Raw genomic sequence first — 22,426 nt, forward strand, 5'->3', positions numbered from 1 at the left:
TAGTAGAAATGACTGAATACATCATGAAATGTAGCTACAAAAATGTTCTTCTCTTTTTAGGGTGTCTGAAACACTATTTAAAAAGTACTCTCAGGCATGTTTGCTTGCCCAGGACCCCGGGCCTCAGCCTGCAATGCGGCAAGAGCCATTTGCCAACAGCAGTGGGTGCGCCACCAGGTGCATAAATCAGATGCCTCTCTCCCGCTGTGCGGGACACGTTTGCCGGCCCAGGACCACGGGCCCCAGCCTGCAAATCGTCAGGAGCCAATCACAAAAAGCAGTGGGTGCGCCACTGGGCACATAAATCAGACACCTCTCTCCAACCCCATGGGACATGTTTGCCAGCCCAGGAATATGGGCCCCAGCCTGCAAAGTGGCAGGAGCTGTTCGCCAACAGCAGTGGGTTCGCCACCACGCGCATAAATCAAATGCCTCTCTTCCGCTGTGTGGTGCATGCATGGGCCATGCCCAAGCCATTTACGTGTCAAGGGCGGGCCTGTCCATGCCTGACAGGGCCTGGAGGAGGCTGGTCTGGGTCACCCCTCTTGGCTCTTGCTCCTAAGGTACTGTTTCTGTGTTTGGGTACTTTTCTTGCTTTGTTTCTAGTTTGAAGTCAGTCCCCCGCCTATAGCCCGTGTACTGGTTTAGGTTGCGTGCCTTCACTTGATAAACCCAGCCTTGGGCATTAGTATTTCACTAGGAGACCCACGATGGTCAAGTGTAATCAAGGCTGTAATGGATTGCAGCAAAGAAAAGAGGCACTCTGGATTGCTTAATTAAAAAGGCAGTGGGAGTCCTCAACAAAGAACTCTTACTAGCAGAGAAACACCTTTTAGCAGTTATGAGTCAGCTGGAGGCAGGTCTTACCTTCTCATTCATTGGTGCATACTTGTGGGGCCTCAGAGCAAGTCCTACTCCCCCTGGAGCAACGAGATGCCCACTTATGACCCCAAAGGCGAAGCAGGAAAAAGGTGTGACTCAAAAGAAATTTGATATTTCACAAAAGAACTCAAATGCCACTGCCCCGCTTGACTTGGCTACTTTTAGGGCCCCTCTTTCCAAAGAGCATTTTGAGAGCACGCTAAGACAATTGGGCAAATAAATTGTGTATATCTTAGAATCCTGATTAACAGGTTTGTTTGATCGCTTGGGGCGCATAGAGAGCAAATTTGCTGACACTGCCTTTGCCAGTTGTTGCAATGGGGGGGGGGGGTAGACTAGGGAGGTTGAGGAACCTAAATGCTCATGTGCCAGAATCTTCTTGTCCAGCAGCCTTGATTCGACATGAGTATTGCCGTGCGGTTGGATCATATCGGCCGAGAAGGGCCTGTCACAGGGCCAACTGATTAATAAGTCTACATATTCTGCAGCATCTGTACCTCAGCCCTGGAATTTTGTGGGATGAAGGCCAGAGTAGCTTGCCTTTGAGGGGCTCTGCTGAGTTATCAGTCCCGGCAGTAGGCAACTTAGTTACCCCCAGTGAAGGTACCAGACAGCCTTTGCCTACGCTTCCAGATGTGATCTTCCGTTGGCATCTAGCCCGTATGTGGCCATATTAGCTGACACCCCTAAATTGCAACCTGGTGTTAGTAAATCTACTGTTGGGCTAAACAACAAAGTATCCCATTGGGTTAAGAATACCACGCCACCTGGTTGTCTTTCACCTGTGATACTCATGGCTTGGAGGGTGGGGAACATGCAGAAGGAATTTGCGGGGGATTATATTATCATCTTGTTCATGAACCCGAGGTGGGCTAGGCTCCTTTGTAAGCATTCAGGGTCAGCCTTCTCACCCCAAAGCAAGATTCAGGGCTTTCTATTAGGCTATTTTTATAGGGATGTTGCCAGCAGTCTTTCGTACTCAGCTGGTGTCCAATTGTGCCATTCCGGTTTCTAATCGCTACTACCTGCTGGGTAATGCGGATGCAATCGATTGATTTAGTTATTGCCCTGTTCAAAACCCCTGTTCCTCTGGGGAGTCTGGAGGCTCTTCTGTTCCCTCCCTCGTTGTAAAATCAGTCCACTCCAGCCCAACTGGTGTAGAGGTATAGAGTGAGTATGACTTACGCTTAGAAAAGCATGATTATGTTGGGGTTTGGATTATTTCTTGGAACGTGACTCTGGGAGTGTAGGAGGCTGGACTGGCTTGTAGTGAGTACCAAGGGGTACTTGCACCTTGCACCAGGCCCAGTTATCCCTTATTAGTGTATAGGGTGTCTAGCAGCTTAGGCTGATAGATAATGGTAGCTTAGCAGGGCAGCTTAGGCTGAACTAGGAGACGTGTGAAGCTACTACAGTACCACTCAGTGTCATATGCACAATATCATAAGAAAACACAATACACAGTTATACTAAAAATAAAGGTACTTTATTTTTATGACAATATGCCAAAGTATCTTAGAGTGTACCCTCAGTGAGAGGATAGGAAATATACACAAGATATATATACACAATAGCAAAAATATGCAGTATAGTCTTAGAAAACAGTGCAAACAATGTATAGTTACAATAGGATGCAATGGGGAAACATAGGGATAGGGCCAACACAAACCATATACTCCAAAAGTGGAATGCGAACCACGAATGGACCCCAAACCTATGTGACCTTGTAGAGGGTCGCTGGGACTATTAGAAAATAGTGAGAGTTAGAAAAATAACCCTCCCCAAGACCCTGAAAAGTGAGTGCAAAGTGCACTAAAGTTCCCCTAAGGACAAAAGAGTTGTGTTAGAGGAATAATGCAGGAAAGACACAAACCAGCAATGCAACAACTGTGGATTTCCAATCTAGGGTACCTGTGGAACAAGGGGACCAAGTCCAAAAGTCACAAGCAAGTCGGAGATGGGCAGATGCCCAGGAAATGCCAGCTGCGGGTGCAAAGAAGCTTCGACTGGACAGAAGAAGCTGAGGTTTCTGCAGGAACGAAAAGGGCTAGAGACTTCCCCTTTGGTGGACGGATCCCTCTCGCCTTGGAGAGTCGTGCAGAAGTGTTTTCCCGCCGGAAGGACGCCAACAAGCCTTGCTAGTCGCAAATCGTGCGTTTGGCGTTTTTGGACGCTGCTGGGGCCCAGGAGGGACCAGGAGGTCGCAAATTGGACCTGAAGAGAGAGGGGACGTCGAGCAAGACAAAGAACCCTCACTGAAGCAGGTAGCACCCGGAGAAGTGCCAGAAACAGGCACTACGAGGATGCGTGAAATGGTGCTTGCCGAAGTTGCACAAAGGAGTCCCACGTCGCCGGAGACCAACTTAGAAAGTCGTGCAATGCAGGTTAGAGTGCCGTGGACCCAGGCTTGGCTGTGTACGAAGGATTTCCGCCGGAAGTGCACAGGGGCCGGAGTAGCTGCAAAGTCGCGGTTCCCAGCAATGCAGCCCAGCGAGGTGAGGCAAGGACTTACCTCCACCAAACTTGGGCTGAAGAGTCACTGGACTGTGTGGGTCACTTGGACAGAGTTGCTGGATTCGAGGGACCTCGCTCGTTGTGCTGAGAGGAGACCCAAGGGACCGGTAATGCAGCTTTTTGGTGCCTGCGGTTGCAGGGGGAAGATTCCGTCGACCCACGGGAGATTTCTTCGGAGCTTCTGGTGCAGAGAGGAGGCAGACTACCCCCACAGCATGCACAAGCAGGAAAACAGTCGAGAAGGCGGCAGGATCAGCGTTACAGAGTTGCAGTAGTCGTCTTTGCTACTATGTTGCAGGTTTGCAGGCTTCCAGCGCGGTCAGCGGTCGATTCCTTATCAGAAGGTGAAGAGAGAGATGCAGAGGAACTCGGCTGAGCTCATGCATTCGTTATCTAAAGTTTCCCCAGAGACAGAGACCCTAAATAGCCAGAAAAGAGGGTTTGGCTACCTAGGAGAGAGGATAGGCTACTAACACCTGAAGGAGCCTATCAGCAGGAGTCTCTGACGTCACCTGGTGGCACTGGCCACTCAGAGCAGTCCAGTGTGCCAGCAGCACCTCTGTTTCCAAGATGGCAGAGGTCTGGAGCACACTGGAGGAGCTCTGGACACCTCCCAGGGGAGGTGCAGGTCAGGGGAGTGGTCACTCCCCTTTCCTTTGTCCAGTTTCGCGCCAGAGCAGGGGCTAAGGGGTCCCTGAACCGGTGTAGACTGGCTTATGCAGAATTGGGCACCTCTGTGCCCAACAAAGCATTTCCAGAGGCTGGGGGAGGCTACTCCTCCCCTGCCTTCACACCATTTTCCAAAGGGAGAGGGTGTCACACCCTCGCTCAGAGGAAGTTCTTTGTTCTGCCATCCTGGGCTAGGCCTGGCTGGACCCCAGGAGGGCAGCTGCCTGTCTGAGGGGTTGGCAGCAGCAGCAGCTGCAGTGAAACCCCAGGAAGGGCAGTTTGGCAGTACCAGGGTCTGTGCTACAGACCACTGGGATCATGGGATTGTGCCAACTATGCCAGGATGGTATAGAGGGGGCAATTCCATGATCATAGACATGTTACATGGCCATATTCGGAGTTACCATGGTGAAGCTACATATAGGTAGTGACCTATATGTAGTGCACGCGTGTAAGGGTGTCCCCGCACTCACAAAGTTCAGGGAATTGGCTCTGAACAATGTGGGGGCACCTTGGCTAGTGCCAGGGTGCCCTCACACTAAGTAACTTTGCACCTAACCTTTACCAGGTAAAGGTTAGACATATAGGTGACTTATAAGTTACTTAAGTGCAGTGTAAAATGGCTGTGAAGTAACGTGGACGTTATTTCACTCAGGCTGCAGTGGCAGGCCTGTGTAAGAATTGTCAGAGCTCCCTATGGGTGGCAAAAGAAATGCTGCAGCCCATAGGGATCTCCTGGAACCCCAATACCCTGGGTACCTCAGTACCATATACTAGGGAATTATAAGGGTGTTCCAGTAAGCCAATGTAAATTGGTAAAATTGGTCACTAGCCTGTTAGTGACAATTTTGAAAGTAATGAGAGAGCATAACCACTGAGGTTCTGGTTAGCAGAGCCTCAGTGAGACAGTTAGGCACCACACAGGGAACATATACATGCACACCTATGAGCACTGGGGCCCTGTGTGACAGGGTCCCAGTGACACATACATATAGGCCACAAACCTATGAGCACTGGGGTCCTGACCAGCAGGATCCCAGTGACACATAACAACCATACTGAAAATATAGTGTTTTCACTATGAGCACTGAGGCCTGGCTATCAGGATCCCAGTGAGACAGTGAAAACAGTGACAAACACCCTGACATACACTCACAAACAGGCCAAAAGTGGGGGTAACAAGGCTAGAAAGAGGCTACCTTCTCACAGGGAGGGTGAGTGCTGGCCTTACCACGTGGTTTAAAATTATCCTAGACTGTAAAGTTTCACAATTCCTGTGTGATAGTCCTCTTACCCAAGCCTTTTTAACAATCTGGCCTATTGGTTTGTGCATAGTGATTCTGGCCATATTGCCAATCTTAAAATGTTGTCCGTTTTTATTTTAGGCTTGGAAGAATCTTACATCAGGATTATAATATTATTTTAGGAGGGGACTTTATTATTGGATTGGGGCCCATGCAGATGATTAGTGAACGTGCATGCTTGATTGTTTATCCATGGGTTCTGATGTCCCTACACGGGAGTTGGGGGAGGGGCAGGTTCTTTTCCAGTTTGTAAGGCTGGATCACCTTGTGAACCCGCCTTAGGTTTTCTAAAGCTACGTTCGAATGGCAGAAAGTGCTTCAGTAATTGATTATGTTTTTACTAATTTGGAACTCGGTGCCTGGGTTAATGATGCTATAATTGAGAGGAGTGCCCATAGTGATCATAACCCCTTATGTGTGGAGCTTTGTATTGCTATGACGGTGGGTGGCTGATCCATTCTGCCTGAGAAGTCCCTTACAACTAAGACTCAAGGGCTTCACCTGATCTGGGCAAACATGGATACATTACCATTATAAAGCAGCTTTGCTTGAGTTACCTTCACCTGGTACTTACCTGTCTGCAGGCTCCATATTATCCTTTTGATGTGTCCTTCCATTTTAGGGAGCTAGGTCTGGCTGTTACCGGCTTACTGACTAAACCTGGAAAACCGAAGCCTGATGGTCGTAAATGGTTCAATCAGGCATTCAGGGAGATATCCCCAAATGTGCATGCTGCCATTAGGTCAGTTCCTTGCAGGAAGGCATATAAAAATGCAACCAGGGCCAGGCAGAGAGAGTTACAGGATGAGTCCTGGAGTGATTCTGTGAGGGATTTAAGGTTGAACGATACTAGAGCCTTTTGGCAGGCCATAGGAGACATCAAGATGGTTGAGGTTGAATGTAATTCTGTTATTACTACTATTGGGTCAGGAAGCATGGGTTAAGCATTTTCTATCATCTGTGTGGTTCCCAAGGAGGAGGTGGCCTTCCCCTTTTCAGTGGAAGAAATCATGGAGGCAATCTCTAAGAGTCCATCGGGTAAGGACCCAGGCCCAGGCGGGGTACCAATGTATTTATATAAGTCTGCCCATGATTTTTGAGCCCTATACCTCTGTAATTGCTTTAATGCATTTTGTAAGGCTGGCCTTCTGCATTCATGGCATTCTGCCATTGTCGTTCCGTGTTTTTTTAAATGGGCAGTCCTCACTCTCCTGCATGCTATCGCCCTATTTCACTTCTGGACTCTGCTGCTAAACAGGTGGGCTGATTCATTTTGACCCGTCTTCACGAATGGGTGTGTGCCAGTGGTATTCTGTTGGAGGGGCAGTACAGATTCCGGGAGGGGCTAGGCATGGAGGAACAATGCTTAAATCTTCATCCATTGATCTGTAAATACACTATTGCTAGGCACTTCTCCATGTGCCTGGTCTTTATGGATCTGCTTTCAACAGCTTTGGGAAATCCTGACCACTCTTGGGATTGATCAAGACCTGATTCAGTTTCTGTGAGCTCTTCACTATGACCTCTCAGCCTTGGTGCATTATGGTTCCCAGGGTGAAAGGACCAAGCACTTCAGCATTGTCCACGAATTTTTTCAGGGGTGCATCTTGACTCCGTTAATATATTTACTTACATTAATTGCCTTAGCCCCATTTTTTCTGCGATAGCCTCTGACGCGCCGATGATAGTAGGGAAAAGGTTTACGTTTTGCTTTATGTGGACGACGCGTTTTGATATCCAGTATGCTCTTTCTTAAAAGGGGCCATAAAGGGAAGAAACTTGATGGTTTTTAGCGGTGCTTACTTGTTTAAGCTGTTTTATTCTATATGGAAATGTGATGAATGCCTTTTATCAATGTACTTTTATGGTCGCTGTTGTGTTCAAAATAAAGTTCTAAACTAACTACTATCAGATGAAATGGGGTTTCACAGCCAATTACCACACTAACACAGTTGCAGAACACGCAAACACCATACTGGCTGGGAAAATATATGTGGTACCTGACTAAAAGTCCCTTTTAGGTCCTCCTGTACTGATGGTCATTTGAAGGGAAAAAGGCATGCACTGAAATAACACTGAGGTTTTTAATGGGTGCAGATAATATTAAATGAATGAGTCTTTTTCCTTAAATGAGCATTTTTTAGAGCAGCTGTCCTGTGCATGGTGTGAGGCATCCATGTGTTATTTGTGGATCGGAGTGTAATTTGTTATAATAAAACTCTGAATGCCTGCCTCTTATGTGTCTGAAAGTTGAATATGCAGTGCTAATTTTCTGCAAGTGCTTGCCAGTGGGCCCCACCAAGACTTATTTCTGTGGACTAGCTGTCCTTTTGCTCATGCTTGCTGCAGCCCCTGGGGGGGGGGACTTATACAGGCAACGCTGCTGGCCCTGTTCATGCCCAACAAGACAGCCCAGTAGTCTCCATTAGCCTCGGTGCTGCCCACCCTGTACTCGTCTGCTTTAGAGTCCTGCCCAGCCTCCCGTCCCTCCAGTGTTCCGAGCTCAGCTGGTGACATGGCCATATACTCTGCTCCCCCGACACAGCCTTGAGTTAAGTCTTGCCACAGAACCATGGTGAACTCACTTGTAAAGTCCAACTTAGCAAACTCTTTACTGGAGAGTCAGACCATGCATATGACGGTAACCCAGAATACAAACGTCATTCAAGTTGAGAAAGCATGAAAGTGATTATTGACACTGCTTTTGGAAACCACTCTAATACCTTCAGGTATTGTTTGCACTATATAAAACTGTATAAATTACCTTAAGGCCCTTACTAGCCGCATCCATAGGTTCCATCAAATACGGCCTAACACTACATGTCATTGCACCCTCAATATCAGATGCCAATTGGAATGCCTGGATTATTTACCGATAATATTAATTGTTCCGATTCCATATTCTTTTACCTTTACTTAGATATTGCAGTTATGGTGAGGGAAATGTACCAAGGTCACCCCTACCAAGTACCTCTTTTTCATTAACATAAATAAATAAATAAATAATTCCTTCCCCTCTTAAATATTAAAAAGGGCAGATCCAACACTAACCCTGAACTACCAAGGCTCCACAAACACCCCCAAAATAAAAGGGAGGGAGGAAAGTTAAGTAATGGGACAAGGAATATGGAATCAGAGTAATGAAGTTTACTGGTAATTATTCCAGGCATTTACTCCTCATCCATTCCTCATCCCATTCCTTACCTATTACAGGAATATCAAAACATAACAAATGACAGTTGACATTTCATGCAACAACAAATGTAATACATCAAAATATAATATATATGATAAACAAAGGTAGAATGAGATGCTGAGGTTGCTGCAGCACAAATATCAGAGATGGAAACACCACCCCATTCTGGACAAGAAGCAGCCATCAGCCTGGCTAAATGAGCCTGAGCAGAACTTGGTGGTTTAATATTAGACTTTTTGTAAGAAATAAAAATTACTTCCTTAGGCCAACAGGATAGCATGGGAAGGGAAGACTATTTACCTCTATTAGCCTGGCAAAAGTTTAAAAAAAGGGAGTCACTCTTTCTAAATTCAGGACAAATACCTTGTGCTTTCATGACATCAAAAAGAGATTCAGAATTAGAAGAAAATAGAAGAACAGGAAGAACAATGTCTTGTGAGCTGTAAAACATGGAATGCAACTTAAGAATAATTTGGGATTGGGGGCCAAGCTTTACAAAAATGCAGTTATTAAACATTTTCAGATAGGGCAGATTACAGATCAAGGCAGAAAACGTACCCAACCTTCAGGCAGTGAATCACCACCCAAAAACCTTAAAGGTTCAAAACCTTATGAAAGATTCAGCCAAGAACAAAAATTAGTATCCTGCAATGTTTGTAAAACTAAAAGAAGATCCCAAGCTGGGAAGGTATTTTTCACTTTGGGTCTCAATAGATCAAAACCTTTAAAAAACATTGATACTGTTTTTTTAACCTTAGGCAATGAAACCCAGATGATCGAAATGCTTTAATTTATTTGAACTGAGGACCAACCTTTGTCAAACCTATCCTGCAAAAACTTCAATATTGATTCTGGAGAGCAAAGATCAGGAGAATAATCATTATCTCTGCACCAGCTAGACAAAGAAGTTTATTGATGTGTGTATGCTTTTCTAGTGGTGCCCTCCTAGAAGCTTGATGTATTCTACCACGGAAATAAAGAAATCTAGCTTTCTAAGCCCTTCCCTTTCAATTAGCAAACCATTAATCTAAACCTTTGAAGAGAAAGCATGGGTAACAGAAGAGGAGGGTGAAGAAAGCTTGGTGAGTGGTAGGAACTAAACCTGGGATACCAACATTTGCTTCAACAGAGGAAACTAATGTCTCTGAGACTAAAATGGACAAACCAGACCCACCTCTCCCTTCTGCCTCTGAGTTCTTGATAGAAGGCAAGGGATCAGGGGGATTGGAGGGAAGGTATACAGGTGTTCCGTTGGCCAATGGCATCTGCTGCTTGCTGATCCTTGAATCTGGAAAAGAAAACAAGAGGAAGAGCATTTTAATGATCTGCAAACAAATGTATGCTGGTACTGCCAATACATTAGACAAATTATCTGAAACACCTCCCTTGCAATCCTCATTATGGGAGGTAGGAAATACTCTGCTTCAAGTGTCTGCTGTTGTGTTGTCTTTCCTTTCAATATAAATCACCCTCAGAGACACCAGGTTCTTCTTTTCCCCCCAATCTTTTGTCTTTAGAACCAAATGATTCAGAGAGGGAGACCATTTTCCAAATTGTTTGACCAAGTACGACATTACTACTGATTGTCCATTCTCACCACCACTTTCTGTTGGCAAATTCTAGTTTGAAAACTCTGAAGTCCCCCTGCTATTCTCCTATTTGAAGAATAGTTGTGAACCTCCCAACAACATTGGGCCAAGATGGAGTCATTACAGCTCCTCAACTTCTAATACTGGCATCTGTTGTCACTATAAATAGGGGCAGCAGAGAAAGGGAGAGCTCTCTCTCTAAATTGTGCTACTTCAACCACCAAAGGAGGTGATACCTCAGAGATTGTGACACTGGAATAGAGAGATCAAAAATGTTGGGAGTTGGAACTCAATGTTGAGGAATATGGAGCACCAAAGGAACAAAAGTTTCCAAGGGACCACAAACAGAAAGGCTGTCTGTAAAAACAAAAAATAAGAAAACAGCAACCTCAGTGTCTCAAATAGTGGAAACTATATACAAAACGTGGTTGAACAAGATACTCACAATGCCTCCCAGGCCTCAAAGGAAATACCTTGCTGATGCCTGATCCAGTTTCTGTACCATCTTGATCCATCTCTTTATAGGGAAACACACAAAACCAACTTCTGTTCAAAACCAGGCTCTGAGATTTGAGTTCTGTAGGTTGATCTGAAACCTAACATCCCTCAAATTCTGCCTCACCTCTGTAATGTCCAGGTGCAACCTCTGCAGAGAATCAGAGACCATGAGCAGATCAACTAGATAGGGGTGAATCTTTATGCCTCTCTTGTGTAGAATGGCATCCAGTGGAGCTAACACTTTGGTTAACACCCTGGGAGATACCGTTAACTCGAATGGTGGGCATTGGAATTTCCAGTGAAAATCAACCACTGCAAACCTGAGAAACCTTTGATGCTCTTTGGTGTTAGGAATATGTAAGTAGGTGTCTTGAGGATTTAAGATTGCCAGAAAAGCCACCTGATGTAATAAAGTAGTCACTTGCTATAGGGAATTCATTTTTAAAAGAATTGACTTCAGGAAGGTGTTCAGATAATTTAGGACGATAATTAGACAGTAATCTCCTGAGGATGTCTTCTCCAGGAAAACTGTAGAATACCAACACTGACTCCTTCATGAGAAGGAAATGGAATTACAGCTTTCTTCTGGCTCAAGATCAATATGTTTTCTTGCAGTGCCTGTTTCTTTTCAGCATTTCTGGAATGGAAATCAGGAAGAAGCAATTCTTTGAAGGAAGTGCTAGAAGCTCAAAGGAATTGCACACAGAGATAACCTAAAGAACCCAATTGTCCTTGATCAACATCTGCCAAGTGTAAAGGAAGTGGAACAACTGCCCATCAACACTCCCTCTTTTTGACCATTTTTGTCATAGTCAGGAGTGTTGATTGTTCTTTGAGCCCTGGACATTCTTAGAATAACCTACTGAAGGCTTGGGCTGAAAGCAGCCTTTCTTTAAGAAAAGACCAAATCTCCTCCCCTCTTTGAAGTGATCATAAAGCTTCTTATTTTTAAAATACGTTTTTGACACAAACTTGAACGGAATAATATGCTTCCTACCTTTGTAAGATTTATGAGTAACAGATTCCAGCTCATCCTCAAACAGTTTATCACCTGAAAATGGCATGTTTAGTAGGCATGTTTTTTTAGAAGAGTTAGGTTTCCAATCTCTCACATACCGCTTCTTCTTGCTGCTACTATGCCATTTGCTGCCATAGTTGACACCTTTAAGTTGTCAAAGGTTATGTCAGACAAACGTTTTGCTTGACATTCCATGGCTGCCAATTGGTGGGAAATATCCTCCTCTTCTTGCATTGCTGTGGAAAAGGACTGGAAATCATTAACCAAGGACTGAGAGGTGTATACCGAATGTACCCTGACTATTAATCTCAGATTCAGACCACAATATGCTCTCTTTAAGGAAGATTCCACCCTTTATCCACCTATTCTGGGTTACCCACCTCATCTGATAATAACTTGGCTGTTTGGTTTGTCAGATTAGAGAGTAATACATATATTGTCAGGGAGACCAGATCCTCGGGGCTTGCGCATGTTCCCAACATGTCCACCTCTTGACAGCTCCAAACTCCACTAGATATTATATCACAGAGTTAAAGAATGGCCAAGTGGGGGAATGGGTTTTGGGTTGGGAACAGCAGGGAAGGAGACCTGTGGAAGCAAGAGTTAAACAACACAATTGCAAGATTAAACACAATGACTTTCAATAAGCTTTGTTTTCAAATAACATTATACTGAGAACTTGAATGGCCTAGAGTTTCACTATAACTAGGCCTGAGAAATGTGGGTACCTGGAAATCAAGAAGGATTATGCAAACTGTCATATGAGCATTCCAGAGTTAACATCTCACACTTTGAATATTAAACACTCTCCATTTGGTTCTTAGAATAGTCACTACATTATAACAAAGATAAAAAAACACATGGTTTTTCCTTCATGAATGAACTGTACTAGAATCATGAATCATACTCTGTCTAAGAGTCTTAAGTTTCAATTGTTCAGGAATTATTATGCACATTAATAATCAAACTGTACATCAAAGATTTCAAGATCTAGAAATGATCGCGCACTACGCCGATCTGTACTTCAAGAGTTAAATGCCAGGAATGAATCGCGCACACTGTTGCTGATTCAAGCGTCAATATTCAAAAGCCATGAAATGATCGCGCAACCTGCCGATCTGAATGCCAGGGTTTTCAATGTCAGGAATGAATTGCGCACACTGTTGCCGATTCAAACATCAAGATACAAATATCACGAAATGATCGTGCACACTGCCGATCTGAATGGCAAGAGTTTTAATGTCTGGTATGAATCGCACACACTGTTGCAGATTCGAACATCACAATACAAATGCCATGAAATGATCGCTCAGACTGCCGACCTGAATGCCAAGAGTTTAATGCCAGGAATGAATCGAGCACACTGTTGCGGATTCGAACATCACGATGCAAATGCCATGAAATGATCGCGCACACTGCCGACCTGAAAGCTAAGAGTTTAATGCCAGGAATTAATTGCGCACACTGTTGCCGATTCGAACATCAAGATGCAAAATGCCATGAATTGATCGCGCACACTGCCGACCTGAAGGCCAAGGTTAAATGCCAGGAAAAACAATTGCACACGTGATTTCAGAATTAGGCCCAAAACTCGAATGTCACTGAAAACGGAGTCGGGGGCCTAACCCGACCTCCGCCTTACTGCCCTGCTTGAGTATCACCAAGGAAATGAGGGCAGGCCTGGAAATGCCTAGGTAGGCCTCCGGAACAGGAGCTCAGGAAAATGCTGCTGCTCTGCACCAGGACCTCTGAATAGGGAGCACGTGGAGCTGGGCTGGCTCCCTTAAATAGAGCCAAGCCCCGCCCACGAGCCACACCCAGCCATGCTGCAGGAAAGGCTTCTAGAAAGTCTTAGAATAGGGACCACTCCCTAACCACATCCTGTAAGCCTGCAGCAAAGCCTTGCAAATTAACAATACATTACAAACAGCATTAATGGCTTTTCAAGGTAAAAGTTCTGCAATGCAAAAGGTTAACATACTGCATAGAAACACAATGCATGAATTATGACCCTGCATAAGAACTGGGTTTTTGCATTTACGTCGTCCGTAGAACGCGCACTGTCCTGATGTTGACATATATAGATAATTTCTGAGGAAGATCCACTTCCCCTTTCACCAGAGGGTACATTCTTTCCATATGCCTGGGAAGAGATGTCTTTTTAGGATCCCTCAATTCCTTTTTAGGAGCCCATGGACAGCAGAATTCTCTGGAAGTCTTGGAAACAATGGCTTTATTAACTGTCTGAAACAGTCGCCGCTACTAGAAGATTGTTCTTCATCTATAGGCAACTGCAGATTAACTGAAATATTTGAAACCAGACCTATCAGCTCATCTTCCTGATTATACTTCCCCCTCGGTGTGCCATAACTTTGAGATGCTCAGGAGGAGGAAACCAAAGATGGGGATGAACAGAGACCTTGTGATGAATCATTTCTGAGAAGAGATTGACAACCCCTCAGATTCTCATGTTGCTTATTGAAGGCTTCTGAGATAGAACTAATCAGCATCTAGAGCTGGAGGTATATTGATATTTCCAGCAGCGGAACCCTTTGTGAAATATGCTTTAACAAGATCTGGAGGATTCTTTCCCTTGTAAGGATAAGGAGATAGGTGCCTTCTCTTTTCGCTATGCCTCCCTATAGTGATCATGAATAATATATATATAATATAATAATAATAATATATATATTAAATAATCATATTTATATAATATATATATATATATGAATATTACCTACTCGTGGTCCCCAGTAGGTAGTTATAAATTAGGACCTAATTTCCTTCGAAAAAGCTTTTTTTGACATGCCCATAACTTTGGCACCGTTTGGCGAATCTTCACGACATTTTCCAAAACAAGTGCCCTGCTGATTCCTGTTGTGCATGGAAAGCTTGGGGGTGGTCCATCAAACGGGGGCAGAGAAAGCGGGAGGGTCAAAAAAGCTGTGTTTCCCATGTTAATTCCCAAAGGACCTTTGGACACAACTACAGCCCAAACCACTGGACGGAATTACACCAAATTTGCCAGAAAGCTAGCTTTCGGTACACAGATCACGCTTTCACTTATTTGATGGAAATCTGTTCAGTAGTTTTATAGATATTTAAGGAAATCCGAATCTGGATATCTGGGCTCACTAATAATTGCTGAATATTTTCAAATTTTGCAAATGTGTGTGTGAGGAGTAGCGCTGTAATTGGCTGACTGCAACCTGACTAGAAAGTTGTGGCCACCATTTTATTCCACAGACCACAGTCCCCAGGGGTGAATATCCTAATTGAAAGTGGCTTAAGGGGTGTTATATAGGTGTGTTTAAGGGGCAAATTATGGATTTAAAATAATTTTTCATAACCATGGGCAATATTCCTGAATATTTGCAAATTATTTGCAAAATATTTGTGAATATGAAAAAAATCTGGAAGGGAAACCACAGACTAATTCATACAATAATTCATTTATACATGCACTCATAGACTCATGTAGCCACTCATACAGCCACTCAGACATTTATGCACCCACTCAGAGACTCAGTGAGACACTCATACACCCACTCATAGACCCACTGAGACACTGGTGCACTCACTCACAGATCCACTCAGGCACTGATGCACCCGCTCACAGAACTAGTGAGACACTGATGCACCCACACACAGACCCACTGAGACACTCATACACCTACTCACAAACCACCCAGAGCCTCATGCAACCACTCACAGACCCACTCAGACACTGATACACCCAGCCACAGACCCACTCAGAGACTCACACTCCCAATCACAGACCAAGTAAGACACTGAAGCAGCCACTCACTGACCCACTCAGACAGTGACACATCCACTTACAGACCCACTCACACTGATGCACCCACTCACAGACCCACACTATGCCTCATACACCCACTCACAGACCCATTGAGACGCTCATGCACCCACTCACAAATCTACTCAGACTCACACACCCACTCACAAATCCACTCATACCCTCATGCACCCACTCACAGACCCTCTCAGACACTGTCGCACCCACTCACATATGCACTCAGACACTGACACACCCACTCACAGACCCACTCAGACATTGACACACCCATTCCCAAACCACCCATACCCTCAGGCACTCACTTTCACACCCAGACAGACACTCTCACACCCAGAGGCATCCTGTAACACCTATTCTCACAGGAACAGAGACAGACTGTTCGGCCGTGCGCAGCACAGGGTTGGTTGGTTATAGTGGTTGGCCTTCTCTGGCCTGGCCTAGGGCCCGGCCATGCAGCCAAGTCTTGCTGCGCACAGCCAAAGGTCATGCACAGTGTGGGGTTGGGTTGTTATAGGGGTTGGCTGCAGGGCCTGGCCACAGGCCAGGCCCTGCAACTAACAACAGCCGCTCACGGCTGAGGGCCATGCATGGCGGTGGTGGGATTAACGTGTAGCAATGAAAATTACTTTACGTTAAAAAAAGATGGAAATTAACTGAACAAAAACAAAGGTTACAGGGCCATTATAGTTAGGAAATAAACATTTTTAAAAACTCAGAAATTCACTTAAAAAAACCAAAGGTTACAGGGAGGTTGTAGTTAAGTTCTGAATTTACTCATACAAAACCACAGAAATTCAGCAGTTATAGTTAGTACTTTCAAGTAACTATAATTCGTGTACGAAGATAACTATAACTCGCGCCCTCGTCATGCACTGCTAATTACCCCACAAATTTCAGCACTCGTCACATCTTAGATAACATCATTGATTGACTAACATTTGCAGTAAAATTATTGATCAGATAACTGTGCATGGCAGTGGCGCGCGTTATAGTTACCTTAGGGCACGAGTTATCATTACTATATAGTTGTAGTTATAGTACAACTATTATAGTTATATTATATAATTTTTGGTATTAATGACTCCCACGGTGCGCACAAGCATGTGGTCAATAGTGGTAGGTTTGGCAGAGTGTGCGGAGTGGAAGAACTCCATTCTATTTTCTTCTTCCCCGTTGTATAAACGCTAGGGTAAAAGCAACTTCAAGGAGAAAAAGGGCAGACAAACAGGTGAGCTGATTGAGTCTAAAATGTGTCTGGGACAGCAACACGTCACCTTCCGCCCAAAAACACAGGTCCTTGCACTATGTAAATGTGTGCCTTCAAAGGGAGTGCACAAAAAAGAACAGGAAGTGTGGCGAGTCCCTCCCCTTTAGTTAAAGGCGGAGGGAGCTTTTTTAAGAAAAATAAAAAAAACAGATGCTTGGTAAGAGTGACCTTGGAGTGTTTCCCTCAACATAACTGCTAAAAGTAAGGAATAGGACGAGGAGGCAATGCCACATTTAACATGTTTATGTAGATAAAAGGGCACAGACCGCAGGCCTAGAGCTCAAGTAAGGGTGCCCAATCTAGGCGCTAAAGGAACCCACAACAATGAAAATATTTTGTGACCGCATTTCAGTCACAAAACATTCACACATACCACTGCGATTCGGTATTAGGAAGGGATACCCTAAGCACGCACCTTCTTGATACTGACACACAAACCCAATTTACGATTCAGTAACAGGTTACCGAATTGCAAATAGGGCTTTGTAAATTAGAAAATGCTTTTTTGCAGTTGTAATCAGCCCAATTCTGTGAATCGGCCTGTTTGCAACCTAAAAACAGCTATGTACATCTGGCCCTAAGATATTTGATACCTTATTAACAAAGCTCAGTGAGCACAAGCCTAGAATTCTAGACAGAGTTCTATTGTACGAAGGTTTAGTGAGCATACAATCTACAGTATTAAGCCCAGCCCTGTTAGATAAAGACAGAGAGAGCATAGAACATGGATCACTATGCCCTGTATATTTTATGAAGACTGAGCTAGAATGAAGCCTGTGTCATTAAGTCCATTCTTCTTGTATGAAGGTGGAGAGAGTCCATACTATTTTTCATTAGACTTAGGGCCTGATATAAGAAAAGTGGTGCTGCAACCAATGCAGCGACACTTTTCTTGCGCCCCTTAACACACCATGTGTGCATGTGTGCACCGTATTTAAAATACAGCACACCATGGCTCAGGGTAGGGGGCAATAGCATCAGAATTTCTGATGCTATTGATGTACTGTTCAGGATTAGCGCCAAAATGTTGGCGCTACCCCTAAACAGTACATAGGGGCCCATTGAAAACAATGGCATGCCCCCTTTTAATGCCTGCTTTGAGCAGGTGCTAAAAATGCCGAAAAAAATGAAGCAAAGAAATCATGCTATTATTTTGGTGCCCCTAACAGGTGAACACCCCCCTTGCATACATTATGCCTGGCGCAGGCAGAATGTGGCTCAAGGGGTTACAACGTGGTGCAAAGCATGCATTGTGTCACTTTGTAAATCTGGTGCGGCGATTGTGGCCTTGTTGGGTCACATTAGCATAAAACAATGACATTAATGTTGCGCAAGGAGGCGCTAGGGGCTTTTAAATATGCCCCAAGTCTTCTAGTCTGATTTCTCAACCCATAAATCCTATCCAAATTCTGCATAAGGATAGACTTGAAATTCTTTACCTAATACTCCTGTAAATGGCTAAGTTATGACAAAGCATGAGTCATTAACTGTGCCATGACTTACGTATGCTTTGCTACTAAGGGGGCCCAAGAACACTGAAATGGGATATAATAAAATCTGCTATGTTATGGAAACACAAAGTCAGAGACATAGGGCCTGATTTAGATCTCAACGGAGGGGTTACTCCATCACAAGGGTGACAGATATCCTGCCCACTGAAATCTAAATATCAGGCAGAGATCTAAATCATAGACTTTAATTTCTCATCTGAATGGCCTCACTGTATTTTTCAACTATTGCTGGATGCCATATTTTTGCTGGTTAGAACTCCATGCACTTTAGCCCTTTAAGCCAGTTGTAAATTGCTGTGCCAACCCGTTTAACATGGTCAAATTGATATATTCCTAGTGGGTATATGTAAACTACTTTTAAATGCCTAGCATATGTCACACAATTTGCACAGGGTCTATAAGTTAAATGTAACTATGGACTGCCGCAACAATTGTGCCATCCACTTTAGTGACAGTGTGAAACATGGCTTCAGGCTTACCCTATGCAACCTGACTGTAGCACTGTAAAAACTGCAAATCAAAATAAACCCTTTTGACAGGTCCAAACCTCCCTTTCAAATATTAATAAGTTATATTAGTAAATCATTCCGATGTATGCCTTGTCACCCATAAGGCAGGGTGCATGGCATTTAAAAGTATGACATGTAGAAATGTAATGTTAACATGTCCATAAAGTGACTAGCACCCAAAAGCTATTTTTCACTGTGGCAGGCATAGCTGACCTATTTAGAAAATGTAAGTACAGATTCAAAATCCTAATTATGTATCCCGGGAATGGAGCCAGCTAGAAAAATATTTAAACAACTATTTGACTAGGTATTAAAATCCAGTTCAAAGGTGAAATCAGTTTGTATTAAAGATGTATTAAAGATTGAGGAAAATAAACTTTGAGAAATTTATCTTTTCACTTCCTGTGGTTCCTGGAAGCTCATTTGCATTGGCTATCAAATTTCTACCAGCCATTGATTAGCATTTGAGTAGATGTGAAAAAGGTGTGAACAACTCCCAGGAGAAAGCAAAAGTCTGATCTGAATGGGTAGAAATAACTTCACAGAAACTCAGAGAATATGCATGGTGGGGGCTGAGAGCATCCTTTTTGGCATTACTGGGTTAAATCCTGATTGAATGTCAAATCCTGCTTGTCTTCTCTGCTAGGTTCACATAGACCTTTTGGGAAGCACTTGAAAGATTCAGAAACAGGAGGCCAAAATAAGACTTGTGTATCCACTGTCTAGTTGCTGGAAACCCCACTTTTGTTCTGCCAGACTTCTGTCTCTGGGTTTCACATATAACAATTTGAGGCACACTTGAAAGGAAGGGAACCATGGTGCCAAAACAATTCCTTTGTATCCACTGTCTGTTTGCTTGAAAGCTCTATTTTTGTTCTACCAGATGTCTGTCACTGAGTTTATTCTAGATTCTGTGGCTGCCCAAACTGGATTTTAGTGTTAGATGTTGGAGGACACTAGCATTGCCGTGTTATATTCTCCACACGCACACTACCAGCCCTCAAAACCCAACTTTCTTGTGGCTGAAGACTCACCATCTTGAAAATGCCCACATTGGATAGGGTAGGCCTCGGGAACTTTTATCCCAGTGGTAAGGGCATGCCCTGGAGTCATTCCCACCCATTTAATCACAACGTGCATAAATGTGGCACCTCCAAACATCCACTTCAGATCACTCCCTGATCTGAGAAAGAACAGATAAGGATTGGACCTACTGTCTGTGACCTGAGAGGAACCCTGAAGGACTGGACCTGCTCCCTTTTAAACCCAGGAAAAAGAGGTGGACTCCAAGACCCATATTCATATTTTTTTAGCGCCACATTTGCTTCATTTTTTGACGCAAAAGCGGCGCAAACTTAGAAAATACAAATGTATTTTGTAAGTTTGCGCCGCTTTTGCGTAAAAAATCGGCGCAAATGTCACGCTAAAAAAATATAAATATGGGCCCAAGTGTCATAAAGCTACCTGGACACAACAAGCTACAAAAGGCCTTTTTCAAGAACTTCCCAGAAGGTCAGTGGCAACTGGACTTCGACTAGACCCTGCTGTTGGCCTGTACCTGAAACCTGTGAGTCTCTAAGTACCTTCTCTGAGGTCTTGGGGGCTAGAGAAGTGCACTCCTGTGGTGGATTGGGACTTAAAGAACTAAGGGCAAAAGGTCAAATCTTTGACCAGGAGGAACTTGGTTGGTGTTTCCAATCTGTGCTCTGGTCCATTGCAGTCAACATCAAATTGTGCCTGTATTCCAGTCTACGGTAGCCATTAACCATTACTGGCACCTTCTGCTTCGTGGCGCTATTCCTACTTAACTTGAAAAAACTCATCTCGCTAGTTCCCATTACTGGATTTTTTTTATTGTGATGCAATTTTGTTTGTTAGGTTTCACTCCATTTTTCCAATTTGGTTTGTGACTTTCATTGTTTTGCATTTTAACTTTATTACAATTTTGGTACTGCACAAATATTTTACACATTGCTCTAAGTTAAGCCTGTCTGCTCTGTGCCATAGCTACCAGAAAGTTGAGCTCAGGTTAATTTAGTGGCTTTAAGGATTCACTCTAAAACGGGTTTTGGTTATTCCTTCATGTGGATAGGCACCTACCCCAATTAACAATCAAATTTCCTACATCACTCTATGTCTCATATTTAGTCTGAAGGTATCGAGGCCATATAAGCAGAGAGCACAAAGTCCCCAATGACAACATGGCAGGCCAGAGATGTGGCTGGTAGTTTTTACAGGATAGAAATCCAGATGAGGTGCAGATATGCTTGTATATACTGTTTCTTCTTGTCCCTACTTAAAATAACTTTACACTGATGTAAACAGAACACAATGCTCACTGCTGTTTGTTGTAAAGGACACTAAACCATATTTACCAATGAGCTGGAAGGTTGAATGTGGGTTGATTACTGCTGGGGAGGTGGGTGGTGAGAGCTGAAATGTGATAGATAAGTCTACAACATATTTATGTTTTCACACTAGTGTTGTATAATAAAACGTTCTTAAACCTACCCCAAGGTGATAATTGTATTTCCACTTTTCATCAGAGCCAAACAGTTGCATTTCCAGGCGGGTGTGTGTTAATTCCCATGGGGTATAGCCACAAACATTGGTTACATTTTGTGAGGGCTCCTTACCCAAAAATATATTATATTATGCAAAACAAAACACTTAAAAGAGGCTTAGAGCCTGCCCCGTACTTATCTTGAGTTACCATTGGTTGACTTGCACAGTGCTCTTGTTCCCTTGCTTCTTATTGGTCAGCGGCTTCCTGGACTTGCTGCTTCCTCCTGGGCTTCAAGATTCAGTTCCTACCATGGAGCATAGACCAACTACAGTTTCCAATCTGTAGCCAGTGTTCTTTCAATAGCTGCAGGCTCCTGCAGATAGTTTTAAAAAACATTTTGGACATGCATTCTCAAAAGGTGCACGTCTCTGCAGTGCGGGTCCGGCACTCCTCCCTCTCCCCTGTGTAGCTTTCCCCACCCTCCCTTCTCCCACCTAAATTCCCCAACCCCACATCCACCTCACTGTCAGTTGTTGCTCCCTCCACTAACATTAGCAAAGTCAAATAGCTCTAACAGAGCTATTTGGCTTTGTTATTTTTTTTTAAGATGTTGTACAGCGGTGCATGCTGCTGTGGAACATGACATAAAATAAACTAAAAAAAAATGCTATGCCACACTCAATGCTGGCCACACCACAGTGCTTTGTTTGTATTTACTTTAAGCCAGTGTAGCACAGCATGTCTAAACTACAATGACAACGCCAAAAGATACTGCATAGGCTAAATCTATTGGCTTTGCCAAAGCTTGTTTTCTCAGAAGCCTGGAGCAGATGCTGATGAATGTCAGGACTGCAGTATACACAGAATGCTTAGTCTGGATTCCACTGCATGACAGTTTTGCCCCCAACCATACACTTACTGCGCCTTTATTCAATTCTTGCGGGTTCTTTTTCATCCCTGCTTTCTCCCTTTGTCACTATTTCTCTGTCTTTCTCTTGCTCTTCCATTCGTTTTTTGTGTTTTTTCCTCTTTTGTTCTGGATCAAAGTCTGTTGAGGAAAAGTAATTGCCAGTCCCCAAAAATGAATGCCGATGGGCTGTACCTATAACCACCGGCTAACATTAAGCACTGCTAGTGCTGGAAATA

At 43.9% G+C, this 22,426-nt stretch overlaps 1 protein-coding gene across 1 annotated transcript in view; it reads left to right on the forward strand.

Annotated features, from left to right (window-relative positions):
• Positions 1-22,426, forward strand: part of TRPM5 (transient receptor potential cation channel subfamily M member 5) — a 462,539-nt gene that overhangs the window by 216,868 nt on the left and 223,245 nt on the right. The window lies entirely within an intron of this gene.

Source organism: Pleurodeles waltl, chromosome 3_1 (assembly GCF_031143425.1).
Source record: "Pleurodeles waltl isolate 20211129_DDA chromosome 3_1, aPleWal1.hap1.20221129, whole genome shotgun sequence".
Lineage (NCBI taxonomy): Eukaryota > Metazoa > Chordata > Amphibia > Caudata > Salamandridae > Pleurodeles > Pleurodeles waltl.